This window comes from Centrocercus urophasianus, unplaced genomic scaffold (assembly GCF_019232065.1).
Source record: "Centrocercus urophasianus isolate 14NV4802_14NV808 unplaced genomic scaffold, USGS_Curo_1.0 seq_29, whole genome shotgun sequence".
Lineage (NCBI taxonomy): Eukaryota > Metazoa > Chordata > Aves > Galliformes > Phasianidae > Centrocercus > Centrocercus urophasianus.
In genome coordinates, this window is record NW_024884855.1 from 11,159,431 (window position 1) to 11,178,085 (window position 18,655).

The window sequence follows — 18,655 nt, forward strand, 5'->3', positions numbered from 1 at the left end:
ACAGACGTCCCCCATATTACTGAACAAATGTATGGATGTTTTTGTCCGTATGCTTTGTCTGCTACAGATGTGCTGAGCTCAGTTACTACCAGCAGTGAGTGCAGGGGAGCCCAAAGGGAGATGAGCATTTCTTGATATCGCGGCGTTCTCAGACATCAGCTCTGAGATGTCGAAGACATTTGGTTTTGATTTTCCTTCCACCGCCTGCAGAGCTCACCAAACTCGTTTGGGCTGGGAGGAACGAGGCAGTGCAAAGAGCTTTGGCTTGCTTTAAATGTGGGTAGTCGTGCTGTTAGGATGCAGTTACATTCTCAAATGCTGTGTGCTTGGCTTCTTTCTTTTCTCTCTTTTTTTCTTTAGACACTTTCTCTTTCCCTTTGTACTCTGTTTTGTTTAGAGTGGTAACTTTACAACGTTTTTGTTTGGGATGCTGTTATCTCATGTTTATAAACTTTTGAAGGAGACAATTAAGTGTGTCCTTCCTGGGGTCTAATTCTACTGTAAAGTAAAGGACCCACCGCAGCAGCTGAGGAATCCTGGTGCTTTGCCCCAGGAAAATGAGAGCTAACACCTCTCAGAGCTGCACTCAGGGAAGGGAGCAGAGCGGCAGCTTTGTATCTCCTTATGCAAAAAAAGCCCTTTGTGTAATCCTGCTATGCAAAGGCATGGGGAGTTTTTCATGGCTTTAGCATCTGGCTAGAGAGCTCACACTGCTTCAGCTGTGTCCTGCAGGTAAGGAGCCTCTTCTGGGCCAACTTCAGCTTCTGGAATGCCAGACTTACTACTGTTTTTTGTAACAATGGCCCCTAAAAATGCATTGAATGCATTTATGATTGGCCTTCAGTGACGAATTTAAATGAGAAGCTTGTCTTGTTCTAGCTGATATCTTACTCAATATATCCCTTCTGTTGTTATACACGGAGCAGACTGTATGGTGATTGTGGTTGAGTATTTTAAAGTAATAGAAAACAGACAGAAAAAAATTGTTGCATGTTTAAAAAAATCATAAAATGAAAGAGGAAGTGCATCATTTATTATAACACCATGTAGACTAATGAAAAACATGCTGTGGGCTGGAAATTTGTAAAGAGCTGAGCTCCAAAAGTTTCCATTCCCAAAAATGCCTCGGGGCCTCCGGCTGTAAGCTTGTGGCTAAAGAGGCCCTATGGTAAACTGACATAAAAAGTAACTACTCCATAAACATTCAGCTCCTGTTTCACAATAGCTGGAAATAAGTTTTTAGAAAGTGTTGCCTGTTGATACTGACTATACTTTATCAAAGTGAAGGGAGGCGGTGCGTTCACGGCTTGAGCATCAAATTGGGATTTAAACAGTGGGGGAGATGGTTGTTGGGTGCAGAAATGTTGTGTTCGTTGTGCAGAGGAGAAAATGAAGAAGTCAAAGCGGTTTGCTGAGCTGCAGAGCTGCACTCGGTGCTGGCAGGGCCGGTGTTAGCATTAAATGATTCCTGGCTCTGGTCCTTGGCTCATTAAGCAGCGAGAGCAGCGCGCTCTGGGCAGCCTTTGTCAGCGCGTAAAAGCCTTTCATGTGGGCTGTGGGCTTCCAGTGTTAGCTGCTGTGGTGGCCTGCTGGTGAAGGTGGGGAGGAGAGCATGACTGCCTCCATTCCTTCTTGGCAGGGAGGACAAGCAGCTTGCAGAGGTGATGCCGATTCACTCCTCCAGGTGCTGATGTTCCTCCAGTCTGTTTCTGCAGTTTCTCTGGATTTCTCTTGAGTCCTTGAGTGCCTGAGGATCATGGGCTGCATCCCCCAAGTCTAAATTTCCCAAAGCTATAGCTGTAGGACATTGGAGGAATCTCTTGTATGAGCCTACATGGGCGACCTGTTTGAGCTCTGAGGAGGAGGTGCAGCTGGGAGTGAACAGCAGCTGCCTTCACTCACCCCTCCAGGGGGACTGAGTGAATTTGCCAGTACAATTTCACAGAAGTAAATAGAAAATAGAAATCGCAATGCTGGTCAATATTTTCACTGATAGAAAACATACAATTGATAGAAAACATACAATAAAGCCTGTACTCACATGAGGTGCAGCCCAGAAGGACGTCACTTGAAGATGGAACCACTGGAAAGGAAAACAAAACAAAAAGGTGAAACAATTGCTCCTAAGTGGTTGAGAAGCAAATTTCATCCATTCTGATAAAGAGAAATAGGTTTTATTTATCTTCCCTTCCACCATGTCACGCTTTTTAGCACTTTTTTAGTATTTACAATACAGACAGTTGTATCAGAAAGTTGAGAACATAATTGTTTGCATGCTTGGCATTGAATTGCTGTGCAATACTGCCGACTGACACAGCTGAACTGATGATAAAGTGAGTGAATCACTGTGGTGTCAATGGCAGTATTTACATTTTTGAGGTGAATTGAGGTTCCTGAGCAAAAGCTGTGTATTGATGTGAAGATAGAAACACACAGCTTCCTTCTCCCTGACAGCTCACCATGCTGGGTGAGAGCTGAAGCACAGCATTTCCAGTATGAAGTATCTGACATGTAAGGAGATGCTGTGACAGATGTCAGCTCAGTTGTTGCTGCACAGGGCGGTGGTTTGGGCATGCTGTGTTGTGCCCCATCACTTGAGTTAGCCAGGATGTGTCTGCTGCTTTGTGCAGTGGGAAAAGTGATGGAGAGTGCTAAGGTGAGTGAGCTGCAGCCACACGAGGGAGGGATGTGTGGCTGCTTAGAGCGTGGGCAGCATTTCAGTGTGCTGATGTAACTTATCTAAAGGAGAGGCATGAAGTAAAGCACTGATTTACCTGTTTCTTACAGTAAAATAAAAATAAATAAATACATTCATAGAATCACAGAGTTGCTCACGTTGGAAAAGACCTTGAAGATCAAGTCCAACCACAACCTGACCATACTGTCCTGATTTTAACAACCCTCCTCTAAGTCATGTCCTGAGCACCACATCCAGATGGTTTCTAAACACATCCAGGGATGGTGACTCAACAATTAAAGAGGTTTAAGCATTTTAGCTTAGATAAATGAATGAACCCATGGTATCAAATGTGTGTTTTCCCCTATAAAGAAAGATTAATTAGTTCAAGGTACTTAACTGTGACTGAATGTTGAGGGAAGCGGAGTATTTCCAAAGAAACATTATAAGGTAGCATGCTGCACCAGCTCCTGGGCTGCAGGCCGTCCAGCAAAGCACTGCTCACGCTGTACTTACTTCTAATGCCTGAAGCATTTTCCAGGTGTGGTTTCACACCCCACCTTTTTTTTTTTTCCCCTATCACTGGCTCAGATTTAGAATTCACCACTCCTGACAGTTGTCTGATGGACACACATGTTCACACAGCATGGCTCTGGCATCCACAGAGCGCTGCCCGAGCCTCGAGCTGCACTGCTCTCATTCATCCTCCCTGCTTAAAAGACAGAAGGAGAAGCAGCTCCGTTTGCAGTAGGTGTGGGTGTTGTGTTTGCTGGCACTGTGTCTGTGTGGCATTGGAGCCCCGCTGTCCCGTGATGAGGAGCTGGGGCTGTGTCAGGGCACTCTGTGAGCAGCCTCAGTCGCTTGGCATTGGTTTGTATGGCAGGAGAAGCCCTTTTGTAATTAAGTCGCCCATGTGTTTTGCACAGTGCTTAATTCCTGCGCTGTGTGATCGGATGAAAATAAATCAGTAGCAATTGCTTGGCAGCAACCTCCTGCAATCATTTGCTCTGAAGAAACTCAGCCCGCGGTAGCATTAAGTGAAGGAAGGGGTTTGGCGAGGACACGAAAACCTTTCCTTTTTTTTAATGTTCTCATGGGATCTTTCACTTTCACACAGGCGAGCGCCCGGCTGGCCCCATGGCCGTGATGTAACACTGCTGTCCAAAGGCTGTCCCAGCTGTGGGGTGTCACAACCTCTATTTCCTCAGCTTAGATTTGCAATCTGACCATATGATTCAGATGAACCACAACTGCCCTCACTTTAACGTGATGTATTTGGTTTGAGAATACCATCGTGTGCTCCGAGTTTGAGCTCCTAAGCAAATGAAGCTGATTTGCACTGATGAATGGGGAACACTTACCAACCTGATCAAAAAAGAAATCTGCAAGGAAAGCTGACACAATTTTTAACTCATTGGAAATACTTCATCAACATAACCTTAAAAAGAAATGCAGAAGATTTTTAAGTAAGAGAGGTATTTCTGAAGCTGAGTGTAGCTCTGCAACAGTACTTGTAAGAGCAATTGCACGTGCTGATGGGGGTGTTGCTGCAGACAGGGTTCAGCACAGAGGCTGAGGAGCAGGACTGGCTCTGCTCAAAATGTGATTTCATGTGGGCTCCTGTTCTTGTGCAGCTTACAGACAGGCTTCTGGATCTGAAGGAAAGCCAACCAGATTTGTAAAGATGCTTATCATATTCTCTGGCCCTGTTCAAATCACAGAAAATATTAAGGCTGACAAGCCTGGCTTGATATGCTTCTCAGTGCTTTTCTGCTAGATTACAGCGTGCAGAGCTCAGCCCAGGCACTGGTTTGCAGTCTCTGGAGCAGCAGGCTTGCTGCCGTGGGTGCTTCATTGTAGCCACGTGTGTCTGCTCTGCATCCATATACAGGCACTACAAATGGCAGCACCACGGTTCGGTGCCTTTACAGGTGGCTTGAGTATGATGGAAATCTTAATTCCACCAGCAAACAACTTTAATACTGCGATGTCCTGATTGATTCTTGGTTCCCGTGCATAAAGCATGTCAGTTCCTCTTTCTTGCCCACTCTTCTTAGCTTCCTCTGTCCCACTGAGGTGGAGGCACATCACAGTTAAGCGGGGGTTTATTTCTTGTTGGTTTATTGTTCCTTATCTAGGGGCACCTGAGTCCTGGGAAGGCAGGCAGGAGAAGTGCTGTGCCCAACAGGTAGCTCCAGAAAGGATGGGGTGATTTAAAAATGTAAGAGGAGAGAGCTGGCTTTGTGTCTGGCATTGGTACACAGCACCAGTAGAGGTGAGGACTGCAAGAGGGAGGCAGAAGATGGGATGGAGCATCCTGCACTGCTCTGAATGGAAAAGCACCGAAGGGAGGAGGGTTGAGTGTTGTTACACCGAGCAGAAGAAGCAGATTTCACAGCGAGGTGGAAGTGGTGCAGCACGATATTGCTGCAAACAGGTTTCACTGGCCCACCCCTTTGTTTTGACATAAATATGCTAAAGCTATGAAGAGGCATGAAGGCCAGGTGAGTGTTTCAGACCTGTAGCAATCCAGATTCACTGCTGTGCTTTGAAGCCTGAGCTTGGTGTTTGATATTTTGTTTGAAGACTTCACCATTTCACGTTTAGTTCTGCCCTGCTGGCATTTCCCTGGTTTTCCTTGCAGAGCTCCAGAAAGCACAAATATATGAAGGTTTTGTGCAGTGCCTGTACCTCTCACAGCTGCCCATTCTCCTTTTCTCTGCAGTGGGCCCAGTTTCCTCAGTGCTGATATCTAGCATCTTCACATCAAATCTGTAATTAATACAGCTACTTAAGAAATAAAGGCATTTGCACTGTGTTACACAGAGGGCACTAATATTCCCTATTTGTGCACGTACAGATGATGACAGTTGAATTAAGGGTTTGTAGTACACCAGGTCTCACATTCCAGGGCTGTTTGTTTCCAAAGCTATACACAGAGCTTTGCCTGGGTCATACATTTCTCTAGGTGAAATGAAGGCTGATTAGAATTTTAATACTAAGGAAGGAAATGGTCTTGGGTAGTGCACTACAGAGCAGAAGAGGCCTTCTGTTAATACACAAGAGTATCACTGTTTTCTTAAACTTTGCCTTGCTACTCGATTCCTGCCTGTGCCTAGAAATCATAACTCTGAGGCCCCGTTTGATAATGCTCAATGTAATCCTTGTCCTACTTTACATCATTTCCAGTAGTAAATAATATCTCAATTATAAAACTGCTAGATAATATCCTTGTGCAGCCGAATGATAGGCAGTGCTGCAAGCTTTGGTGGATGAACAGAGCCGTGACGCTGTATCACATTGGCCCAAATTGCTTCTTTCTCTCTTTAAATTAGATGAAATCTTTAGGTTGGACGAAATCAAGGGGCTTTTCTCGTGAAATGCTTTTGCTGTGACTCTGTGTTCCTCTCTTCGTGACATAAACGGAGCTTTCAGTGCTGCAAAAGATTGCTGTGTGTCAGCGTGTGCTGCTCATGCTTGTTGCACATTTATGGCAGCCGTTCCAGCGCAGCGCCGAGTCACATTCTGGCATTAGGACATGAAAACTGATGCTTGTCCCTCGGTATTTCCGAGTGTGTTATTAGTGTGCTACAGCTAATCATTTTCTTACAAGGGAATGAAAAACCTTCCCTTGTTTAGATGCTACGTGTGTATTTATAGGCCCATAATGCCCAAATAGGGTGGTAAGAGTTGGCTGCTGCTCCTGTTGGTTTCTGTGGTTTTGTTTCATTGTCCAGAAGAAGTGACAACATTCTCAGCTCCCAGCACCCATCAGCGTGGTTTGTCTGACAAAGAGTGCCATCTGTCTCTTTACTTTGCCCTTTAGATGTTAGAATTCATTCTTTATCATCAAGAATTTTTGTTTGCCGTTCTCACATCCTTAGAACATGTCAGCAGTGGCTCTCAGAGCCCTATTTGTCTCACTCAGTGCTTTCTGGACAGTCTGTTTTGCAAGTCACTTCAGGTTGTTTCCATGATGAGGCTTTCTTATTGCGTTTGATTTCGCAGCTAAAAGGACTGAAGACTAAAGGCTCTTTTTGTGTGTATGCGAGGTGTTTTGCAGCCTCGTTTGTTTAAATTCTGGTTATCAGTCTGGAGAAGGAGGCACGGAAATGCTGCAAAACTTGTCATCTTTTTAGTGGTTTTAGTGGCTTCTCCTTTGCAGCATTTGTTGCATGTAGATTTTTTGCACGTTAGCCAAAATCAGACTTTTTATGACTGGGCTTCCAAATGTGTTGAAAGCGTATGTTGCCATGTAATTTATTGTACAGCACTCAAATAACTTTATATACCGAACATATGCTAAACCAGAACTCACCAATGGCATCTCCCTCACTTTAACTTTTAAAGTGTTTCTTAAATAGAAAGAAAGACAGGGAGCTCTTGGAGCGGTCCAGAGGAGGGCCACTAAGGTGATCAGAGGGCTGGAACAGCTCTCCTATGAGGAAAGGTTGAGGGAACTGGGCTTGTTGAGCTTGGAGAAGAGAAGGCTGCGGGGAGACTGCGTTGTGGCCTTCCAGTATTTGAAGGGAGCGCATAAACAGGAGTGGGAATGGCTGTGTGTGAGGGTGGATGGTGATGGGACAAGGGAGAATGGCTTTAACCTGAGACAGGGGAGCTTTAGCTTGGATATTAGGAGGAAGTTTTTCACACAGGGTGGTGAGGCACTGGCACAGGTTGCCCAAGGAGGCTGTGGATGCCCTATCCTTGCAGGCATTTAGGGCCAGGCTGGATGTGGCTCTGGGCAGCCTGGGCTGCTGGTTGGCGACCTGCACACAGCAGGGGGTTGGAAGTGGATGAGCATTGTGCTCCTTTGCAACCCAGGCCATTCTATGATTCTATGATAGATCTGAAACCCTACAGCTTGTGTCCTGCTTTAACTGCTGAACTTGGTGAAGGACACAGGCTGCGTACCGCTTTGGCAGGGATACGGACATGACTTCTATCTGACCCTGTTGCAGCACAAGAACTATTCAGCCTGCGTTGACTGTCATCCAAATGCAACCTCATTCTAAAAAATCTAAAATGAAACCAGGAAATAGTAAGGCTTTCACTGTGGGAGATGAATTTCAGAAGCCTTTAGAGTCCCATACGCACTTTGAAATAGGTGATGTTTCCGACAGCCCTCAGTGTGGGACTGAAGGCAGTGATTTTATTTAGAAGGCAGGCAGTGGTTTTTGCCATTTCTTTTTGGGTCATAAATCTTGCACAGATTGAACACGAGTATTGCTACTGATGTGTATTCCTTTCACCTCCAAGATGTGTTTTACTTTTTAATTTAATATTTTACATATTTTGGCATACCTGTTCCTCCCTGTTAGAGCACTTCTGTTCCTAAAGCATTTCATTTCACCCTATCAGGCATCTTCACAACAACCTGTTGGAAGGATCTGGCTCAGACCAGCTGAACGTCCTTAGGGTGTGATGAGCTCTGTCTGAATTTCGCTCTGTGTTGCCTGAGGGGCAAAAAGTCTTTTTGAAACAATTTGTTCTCTTTCTAAATAGGTAACTAGCCCAAAGCATTTCAAATATTTGTTCAACCCTTCAAATATTGGTTTAAGTTTATAAAACAAATTAACCTGATGTTCAAAGAATCAAACGTTTTGTACCTGAATGCTTTTCTGTGTCATTGGTCCTATTGCAATGACTCTCAGTACTTGGGTCAAAATGAAAGAGCCCTCTGATGAAAACAAAATGCTTTTGCAACTGGGATGAATCTCATCATTTATTGGCTGCATGCACATTGAAATAGTGCACAGGTATGTTTGAATTTTAGTAGTTTCACTTGGGAAGGCTTTATAACACTGGTAACATAAGGCATTTTTTTCATGCAGCATACAATGAAGCTAACCAGTGCCTGCTATAAATTCAAGTGGCTAAAAACCTGACAGCTCCCATTGGAGTCTGTCTGCTTCCGTTGCTGTTTGTTTCCTGGATGTGGTTTGGAGCTCTGGATGGCAGGAAGTCGTGGTGTGTGCCGAGCTGGGGAGTAACGGCTCCAAGAGCCTGAGCACATCTGAACAGAGGGAAGAACGGAGCAAGCAGCTCACCCAGCAGGGCTGGGAGCACAGAGGGACTCACCTTGTGTGGGAATAATTTCAGTGTTGTGAGAAGGGGAAATCCTTATGCCTAAAAACCTACAGATAGCTATATTGGTTATCTGTTGTTAATGCTTGAATTTACTTGCTTGTGTCTACTAAAAAAATTGCTTTTTCAAAATGCAGTTGTAGCAAAAGCATTTGATCCTTGTTGTTCCATCCTTGTTGTTCCATTCCTGTTGCAAATGTTCACCCACTGAAATGCAATTGCAAGGGTAAGGAGAAAAGAGTCGGATTGGATTCGTGATAGACCGATTCTTGTTTTGAATTTGAATGCCAAAAGATCTGTGATTATTTGGGTTGGCAAGCAAAAAGTCATCACTTCCTTGTGCTTAAAAGGAAGGATACGCATGGCAACATCAAATATTTTACGCTTCTGCTTCTCTCAAGGAATGGTGTCTCAAGCAGAGAGTGCAGAAGTGATCCCATGGTCTGTCCAGCCACACGATTCCCCCCTTTACATCACCTCCTTTATGCCACGGCCATTCCCAGACTTGGGTGTGAAGCAGCTTTTGGTGGGTGTCATGGTTTGGTCGTGGTTTGGTCATGGAATGGGGAGGTTGTTTGAACCCAGAAGAGTTTACAGCCTGTACCAACACTGGGGCCAATTAGGGGGAGAGGCAGGAGGGCACAGAGCGTGTCTTTTGGCAGCAGGACCACCTTATGGTGGTTTAAATCATTCCTGAAACTATTACCTGAGTTCCTGTTGTTCACCAAGAAGCTCTGTTTAGAGACAGAACAGAGAAGGTGGCTGTATAATCTTTTACTGTAAGCAAAATACATCACATCTAATTTACAAGCATATTGTTTGGGCTGCTGCTGTCACTGCATGACTATATTTCCTCCAGTAAGTTAATGATTCCTATTAGAGTATAATATGGATATTTCAGTGTAAGGCGGGAAAGGAAGAAATCAGAGCTCAGGGTAATGACATTAAGTGCTTGGGTGTACAGCCAGCTTAAATGGACTCACAGCTGCTTAACATGTGCCCTCTGCCTGAACTCGCTTTATCACTCCGAATCTGACTTCTCTCAACGTATAAAAAGTCGATGTGATTGATTGCTGGTTATACAATATTTGTGTATAGGTTCAAGAATATAGAAAAATAGAGCTGAAAGAAAGAATCCTGACATTTTTTTCCCATTCATTAAGGTCACGTAAAGTACCTCTTTTTGTTTGCTGGAGCTCGTGATTGCTGGTTTTGCTAAACAGCAATTGCTGAGTGATTTAGAGAACATCTCCGCTCTTTTGTTTGGATTTCATTTGCAGAACCAGTTAGAGTTATAAAGCTGTCAGCTGAGGAGCATTCTATATGTTCTGTCAGTGAGGGCTTCATGTACACAGTTCATATTTTTCTCTTCATTTTGTGTGACGTTTGTGTTCTCCAGTTTGTAGCGCCGTGCCGCTTTGGATAGAAGGCGGCCATCCCTGCAGCCCCGTGGCCTCCTTTGGAGCAGGAGGAACCTTCAGAGTAATTACAAAATTCCATTGCAGATGTAGAAGAGTGTTGCCTGAGCGGCTTCGTGCTGTTCTTTAGGCTTTCTCTGCTGCAGGGTTTGCTGGGTGGAGGTGCTCTGGGGCTGTGTGAGCGCAGCCAGCTGGGGCAGCTGCAGTAACCTGCAGCAGAGCTGGCTTGCAAAAAGGTATACAAAGCAAAATAGTTTGGGAATGTTTGATTTTTTTGTCTAAAGATGCACTGTATGGAAGGAGAGAATGTCATCCTGTAATACATTTTTCTGGCTGGACGTATGCCTGAAAGTTAGGCAACTTGAAGGTGAGGAGTTCCACCTCTGCTCTGTATTTGTTACTTTGGGCAAGTTGTGGAGTTTGCCTTAAAACTGCCAACATGAACCATGCTTCCTGCCATGACAGCATTTCATGAATCAGAATATTACCTTTTGTTTCCAGTTGTATCCCAAAGCTAATTATAGTAAGATCTGAGTGTATAGGTACAGAAAAATGGAATGATGCTGTAAGCACTTTCCAAGGCAGGAAAAGCAAAGCTGGAACCGATCATGGATTTGCACATCACGCTCATGTAGGGTGGAAGGGAGGTTGGCAATCCCAGGCTGGCCTGGAATTTTGTGAGTCAATTAGCAGAAGTCAGGCAGATTTTGTGGAAGCTGTAAGTAAATGCAGAGTTCATGCAGGGGATTTGTAAAGATGTGAGAAGTGAAATATTTTTGTCACGGTTCGTTGAGAGGAAGCCAATACTACCAGTGCTACCTTGCAACCTTCCAGTATGGTTTTTGCTCCCAGTATTCCAAGGGAAAATACTGATCTCTAAAGATGGCTTAAAAAACAGAAGGGAAGAAGGGAGTACCTCTTTGCCTAAGCAGATTTTCTTTCAATTTAGCAATTGCAATTTTATTAATGCATTTTAGGGAACATCTTGATATTCAGCTTAATTTTCAATAGGAAAGTACAGCAGTGTAAATCCAAAGTGAGCTATAAATTCAGTTCACATAAATCATAGCGTTACCCTTATAAGCATGTGTAAGTTGGTTGTTACTGAAATGTAGATGAATCAAATGTTATTGTAGGATAACTTGCCAGCTGTCTTAATTTCAAAACAACCACAACTTGTTTTGTGCTGCATTCACTCTTTAGTATGGAGCGTGGAAACACAAACAGCTTTTGTGGAGTTTTTCTACTAAACAGTCAGCAGGTTTTAATGTAGGGTCTTAAATTATAATTGTTTTCCAATTTTCTGCTCCTTCTCCATAACGAAGGCACACATGATGCTATAAAAACTCACGACAGAATTAAGGGCAATGTTGCTAAATAGGATTCAGGAAGAGATTGCACTTTAATGTCAGAGATGTTAAGAACGAGGAAGCTGTGGATGGAGTTTTCTTAAGGAGCTCTGAGGAGACCACGGCAAGCTGGCAAGTCATGAGTTCTGGTTCTTTCTTCATACCAGCTGTGTTTGCTCAGCCAGAACAGCTCGGGCTGATGAAGGACTCGACGTGAGCCAGCAAGGTGTGCTCATAGCCCAGGGGGCCAGTTGTATCCTGGGCTGCATCAAGGGCAGGTGATGGAGCTAGGTGAGCAAACCAGGGTGTGATTGTGGGTGGGAGGCAGCAGGCAGGCCGGGAGGAAGGCGAGGTGCTGCAGTGTGTGCTGTCTCCTGGAAACATCCTTCCTTTCCCTTTCTCTTTGAGACCAAACTTGGATTGGAATGTTCAATGGGAACGGAGCTGTGCAGGAGGTATGAATGCAGCTTTACAGCACTTCTTTCTTCAAACAGGTTCATGCAGGTGGTCTATTCATGGAAATTATACATATTTTGCAGGAATAATTATTTCACAGGAATTGGGAAGTGAAGCTGTTGATGATGGAGGTGTTTTGCCTATAACAAAAATTTTCTTCCTTAGTCAAACCTATTGGAATTATAAGGTAAACTGCCTTCCTTAGGGATCAATACACATCTGTTTTTCATTTAAGAATTCATCTTCAGTTTCACTAGCCTTTCCTGTAGATTAGGGAGGAAATGCACCTTTTCAACTGTATATTTAGTTACGTTCCATTTTTTTGGCCAGGATAGGTACATCACAGGGAAGCTGTCACTTGAAATGGAGCAGACTAAATATGCTCGACTGAATGACTCCAGCACTGTCAACACAATCCACTGGTGTAATTAAGAAAGGAGATATCTCAAAGCTTTGCAGTATTCTAGAGGTATCAGATCATGCTGGTTCAAAAGGGATGGAAACTCTCTTTTTCCCAGTGCAGACACAAGTATTATGTTTCGCCCAGGACTGCTTACCCTGGAGCCCAGCACATCCCAAGAGCTGCACTTTGTTGTTGTCATCATTGTTGAATTTCAGCCTCTTTGGAAGAGTCATTCAAATCGTTTCGTAGAATTCCAGACCTTTCCTTTCATTAAGATGTAGAGAGGAGAGATAAAAACGAAGCGTTTGTCCTTGTGCCTATGAAAGTATTTCACCTACTTTGGTGATGATTGCATAGTCTTATATGCTGCTTTCAAAAAGCTCTTTTACCAGTGTGTTTTGTTGTATGGATAACTGTCATGTGTTATTAGGATCTCTTGACCATATTGAAGACAGCTGAGGACGAAGTACTTCTCATGATAAGAGGTTATCAGTGCTAGCTCTAATTCTGTGATTCTAGTAGAAATGTGGGAAAGACACCCACTGGTCCTATTTTGTTGCATCCAGCTCAAGAAGCAACACGGGGTTCTTCCCAATCTCCATAGTGTAAAGGAAGGGTTTCAAAGACTGGGTCACTGCTCAGTGAATCTGCTTAAATACCACTGGGCAACTGAAAAATGTGGACAAATCTTGCTCTGTGGTATGGCAGCTACAGTACCTGTGTTTGCTTCAAGCTGCTTCTAAGAGAATGCATGCTGCTTTTTTTTTCTCTGTTGTGTGCTTGAAAAGAACACGTTCTGTTAACAGCATGAGGGAATCTCAGACCACTTTGCTTCTGAAACATACAGCTATCAACAAATTCCCCTGCGCTCTGCTGTAAAGATGATGTGTATGTATTCTGCTGGCAGACTGATGGGGAGGAATATCATTAGAACTTGAATGATGTGCATTGTCTGTCCCACCCAAGCTTTTCTTTTTTGAGATTTTAAGAAAAGACTTCAGTGGCTTCCACTGCATAAGGATAAATTTAGCCTTGAGAGCAATGGAAAGCAGTCCTGCAGGTTGGGGGGATGTGATTGCTCTGAAGCCTCAAACGGGTGCTGGGATTTCTGCAAGGGCTCTGCAGGGGACAGACAGATCACTGATGGGATTCTAAAGGCTGTGACAGTACAGCGAATGGTGGGCCTGTGGGTATGCCCCAAAAGTCAGAAGGGACCATTTTCTCTTCTGAATCGCTACTTTGGGTTTTTCTGGTTCTTCATTTTCTTAGATCTGTAATTTTTTTTACTGTTTTTCGCAAAGAGCACAAAACTGGACTGATAAAATCAGTTGCAAAGCTTCTTGGTGCTTAAGGATTGCTTCCGCAACGTTTGTGCTTTAAGAAGTTTCAGCAAACCTCTCTGCAGAAACAAGTCCTAGTCACGTAGATGTTCTCTACATCACTTTAAAGCATGGCTCTCATTTACATTTCCATGTAAAATCCAGGCACCCCTCAAAGGCTGTTTTGCAGGGAAGAAGCAGAGCTGCACCTGCCCCCATACAGATGCACTTGCTGAGCTCCGGCCTTACGCCCTGCCTTGGGGCACTGCAGTGGGAGGCATGGGGAGGGCTGTCAGCCTGTCAGACCTTGTGCCTGCCCTCATGGGATGGAGGCTGTGCAGGTTCCAGCTGCTCGGCCATCCCACTGAGCTCCTGCCATCGCTGGGAAAGAGCTGGAGCCACCATCATTTTTGCTGACCCAGCAAAAGGCAAACTTTGATGTCACCCTCCATGCCTGGCCGGTATCTAGGTAGATTATGTTATTTAAAGCTGACCAAAAACTTATGAAGGACTGGGGGGTGCACAGTCATGATCTGCATCTTTCCCATTTTTATAGGGCTAGTCTATAGGAAAACAGCATGCACTGAATTCGTGGTAGGATAAAAAAGGTTTGAGTAAACCTATGTTGATCGTTCCTGGACAGTGTGCCCCAAAGCCCCTTTGGCTGTATTAAAGGATGGTTACAAACTCTTTGTCAGTATAATAACCCAAGAAACCCACGTGCATGCAAGTTGTTGTATTTCATGGTACAAACCAGCACGTTGAGCTCGGTGCAAGTATGGAGTGTGTGGCTGCTATGGCGATTAAAATACATAAATAACAAAGATGAGTATGGACCCCATTAGAAATTCATTACTGGCAGCCTCAGCGCGGCTGCCTCCCATCGCTGCGAGCAGCCCAGGGCTGTGCTCCAGAGCGGGGGTTACGCAATGGCCCCGCACCACCTTGTCAGCGAGCAAATCCGACCCAAAACTAGCAAACAAAGGGCTTTTGTGCGCGTTTTGTGGCTCAGCGAGGATCAGCGGCCCCACGCAACTTTCCGGCAGGACGAGTTTAGCGCCGGCACACCTGGGAGGGGACCAGGAGGGACGCGAGGTGCGGAGATCCCGGTCCGATACCGGGCGCAAAGCGGAGAAGGGTTAAACGTGGCTCCTGCTTACCTGGCTCTGCGCTGATGTGCTGCTGAGCGCTGGGCTGCCCTACGGTGCAGGTCGCTGTGAGCTGGGCTGCTGGCTGCCAGCAGATCCGCAGGTCCCCTGGCTCGGCATCCTCACCAGGACGCGGGCTCCCGCTGGCTCAGATGGCTCCTTCTTCCCCGTGCTCCCCTACCATCCTCCTGCAGAGCTTTCCCCTTCTGGGTGCGGGGCAGTGCACTTGTCCGGTGAACTTCTCCAGGAGAGATTCGATCTGCACACAACGCCGTGGTTCTTTGAGCAGGGCAGCAGGAGCCGAGGCGCTCCCTGCCCTCAAAGCCCGGTGCGAGCGCTGGGAGCCGAGCAGCTCGTCATGGTGATCCGAGTTTAACTTCAGGGGGGAGGGAGAAAGTGCAAAGCAAACTGAATGCCGTAGTGGAGGTTTCTCTCTTCCCCCACTGGGCCCCTTGCCGACTGTTTTTATTGATTTCAATCACTGGAGGCTAGCGAGCTCGCAGAAGAAACACTGTGTAATGTGTTCTTTCCTGGCTTTCATTAAAGAAACTCAATGCAGTGCGGTCACGCTGCCGAGCGCGCCTGGCAACCTGCCTACACCCTGTGGTACCTCTTTCATTGGAGGAGATGGAGCTCGTGGTTTGTTGGGTTTTTTTGGTTGTGTGTTTTTTTGTTGTTGTTGTTTCCCTCCCCCCCTTCCCCCCCCCCAGCACTGATTTCAAAACAGCTTCTCTGCCTCTACCTTCGCTGAGTCCACAGCCAGATAGAGCCGGGAGGGGCCATCAGCACCCGGGGGGGACGATGGTGTGATAGCAGCCTGGCTGCTGAGACAGCCTCATCTGCTTGTGAAAATCCCTCCGTGCACTGCTGGCTATGGGGGCTGCAGTTGAGCCGCGGGGATGTGGATACAAATGCTTCCCGAGGGTTCCTTTTTTGTTTTCCCCTTTTTCTCATTTCTCTCTTGCCCCGATTGGTGAATGTGGTTTAATTAAGGGTTCTTAGCCTTAGTAAGCAAAATCCTTCTGCAAATATTCAAACATTCCTGGCAGTGCTGGAGTTGCAAATGAAGCAGAACTGCATTCCCTGAGCTGCAGTCGTGCCGTTGTCTTAAATATTTGTGTTGCATTTAGGACTCTGATACTGGTGGAGAAAAATGAGAACTAGAATATGGTCCTAATTTATGCTTTCGAGCTTCATCTGTTACAGTATGTACTTTATAGGAGCAAACAATCTATAAAGTGGAACGCAACAAGCTCCTTTTGTAAGGCTTATTGCTCTGCGTGCCTGTAAATGCTTTCATTTAAGTTAGTAAATAGCTGGATTTCTTCTTATTCAGCAGTTCCTAATGATTACACTTGATGTGCTCTTCAGAATGGGGTGTAGGTCTGTGCAACACGTAAAGATCACATCGCTGCTCATTGTCTGATCTCAAGGTGCACCCATTGCAAATGACAGCTGCAAATTCCAGTGCCCCCGATTGCCGTGCCTGTGTATGTAAGGACATGTTTGTTTTGCTCTTTACATTGACACAACTGCTAAAAAAACCCTTTCCTGGATCAGGAAGATAAAAAGCTTGTTCTTATTTAAGTCTGGCTTCCTGCAGAACTTGTTTGAGGCTTTTCTGCCTGGGTTGCATCCATACAAACCTTTCCAAATCAACTCAATGTAATGTATTCCCAGCGTTTCTGTTGCCAAGAGCTGAGATGTCAACAACAGCTGGCTTTCATGAAAAATGTTAATTATTTCTTTGTACGATATGTAATTAAAAAAAATCTCCCTCTGTAAGTCCACAGAGGAGATATAAGGAAATGCATTTCCACAGCCATTTACTTTGAATCAAAGCTTGCTTTCTGCGTGGCAGTGAAATGTTGTATGCCCTTTATTTTCACAAGGTGCTAAATGATAGAACATAGTTATTTAAATCCAGTGTGACTGTGAACTATTTAGTGTCAGTTCTATAGCTGCGGTTGCGGTGCGGCTCTTTGGCAGGCCTCAAAGAGTAAATCATTTGTCAGCCTTTCTTTTACAAACCTTGCATCGAAGGATTTGCCAGCTTTTCTTCTTTGCAGGTTTTGATCCGTGGTTATAGATTCTGCTTTTTGCAGTGGAGCTGGGGGATGGCCGTGTGCGTTGTGTATGGCAGAAACGTTTTGTGTGCTGGGATGATAGGCAGGGCACACATGGGGCAGGAGGTAGGCAGAGCCTGTTGTGTGAGGGGCCAGTCGTCCTGGGCAGCAAACAAAGCCCCTTTGACATTGCTCTATGTTAAAGGTTATGAAATAACATCGGCTTAATGAGCAAACAGAGCGACACAGTGCTGCTACTGTGCAGCGAGCTGTATCCCCACTCCACCTTCTTTCTCTTTGGAGTTCACAAACGTGAAGCCTTCTTTATAAGCCTTATTTGTCACTGTCGGGCATGCTAAAATTGATTCCCCCGAATTTCTGATGTTGCTTGCTTTGCTGCTGTGCTGGCAGAAGGAGATAGCAGCTCTCTGACTTTTGGAGGAACTGGGCTCATTGGTGCTAACAGTCACTTCGGTTTCCTTCCTTTCTCCAGCCCTCTTCCTGTCGCCTCTGCCAGGTTTCCTCTTCCATCACCTCTGCTTTTCCAGTCCCTCTCACTGTAAGGGTTGGTATTCTCAGTTTGGAACTGCTTAGCAAGATTGCTTAATCAATCATTGAATCATAGAATGGCTTGAGTTGAAAAGGACCTCAAAGATTTCAACCTCTTTGCTGTGTGCAGGTCACCAACCAGCAGACCAGGCTGCCCAGAGCCGCATCCAGCCTGACCTTGAATGCCTCCAGGGATGGGGCATCCACAGCCTCCTGGGGCAACCTGTTCCAGTGCCTCACCACCCTCTGCGTGACACTGCTACATCCCCTGCTCACTTCAGTTTGAAGTGGTTCCCCCTTTATGAGAGGTAAACTCATTGCTAAAGTCAACCTGTAAAGTATTTATATGCGATATTTCCAGATAACAAGTAACAATGGAAAGTGTTAACTGATCTCTAAAACTGCCACAGCTGAGGCCTGTGGAGTTTTTGAGTCAGATGTCTCAGATTATTTATTTATTCTGTATTATAAATCCTACATGCAAATTGGAAATTTTGAGGCTGGCACTGATGAAAGGCTCTATTGGCAGTCCCAGTCCTTCGCATGCAGAGTGATGTAGTGTGGCATGAACCCTTGCAATCTGCTTGAAGACGTCTGAGCTCACATCTTCTTTCCCTCAGAAGTACGACAGTGATTTTTCTGAGCACATAAGCTAAAGATCCGAGGGTCCTTTTCAAAGCATGGCACCCAATGGCAATCCCCCTTTTACAGCCCCTTTTCAGGCCTTCTGGAAAACTTCCAATGGAAGGCTCCCACCTCCTTAATCATGCCGGAGCGCTGCCTCTCCTCTCAGTGCCACTCATTCAAGTGTGCTGACCTGGCCTGACCTCGTGGAGATGGAGACCTAATGAGCCCACGGCCCAAGGTGCTGCGGGAGCTCTCTGCAGGCTTTGCACATAAGCAAGCGTTGTGGTTTTTCGTACGCACGTGTTTTAAATTTATCACGTCAATAAACAAGTGTATGGCACGCTCAGACAGGGCCTTTACAATGGTGCAGTGAGGATAAATTGCAGCGCTACAAATTGCGGTGTCACGTTATAAATATAGAGGGAGACAACGTGGGATATTTATGGCCTCGGCACAATGGAGTCCCCTGTTGGTTTTTGGGTTTAGCGTTTGGGTTGCTGTTAGTTTTTCTTTGTGTTGCTTTTAATTTAAATAATGAGCTATTGCTAAGAGTTGG

At 45.3% G+C, this 18,655-nt stretch overlaps 2 protein-coding genes across 7 annotated transcripts in view; one reads left to right on the forward strand and one right to left on the reverse strand.

Moving 5' to 3' along the window:
• The window catches only part of GPR146 (G protein-coupled receptor 146), a 32,972-nt gene extending 17,475 nt beyond the window's left edge, over positions 1 to 15,497 (reverse strand). The window contains exons 1-3 of one of the 6 annotated variants that reach the window (XM_042827662.1): positions 14,870 to 15,338; positions 7,982 to 8,133; positions 2,042 to 2,083 (exon numbers count right to left, since the gene is read on the reverse strand). The gene's annotated coding sequence lies outside the window, so the exon portion shown is untranslated. Of the gene's footprint in view, positions 1 to 2,041; positions 2,084 to 7,981; positions 8,134 to 8,389; positions 12,128 to 12,544; positions 12,655 to 14,869 lie in introns of those variants that run through there. The other 5 variants (XR_006170370.1, XR_006170369.1, XM_042827661.1 and 2 more) reach the window with 5 other exon arrangements.
• CUNH7orf50 (chromosome unknown C7orf50 homolog) overlaps positions 1 to 18,655 on the forward strand; it is a 106,115-nt gene that overhangs the window by 64,529 nt on the left and 22,931 nt on the right. The gene's annotated exons all lie outside the window — the stretch shown is intronic.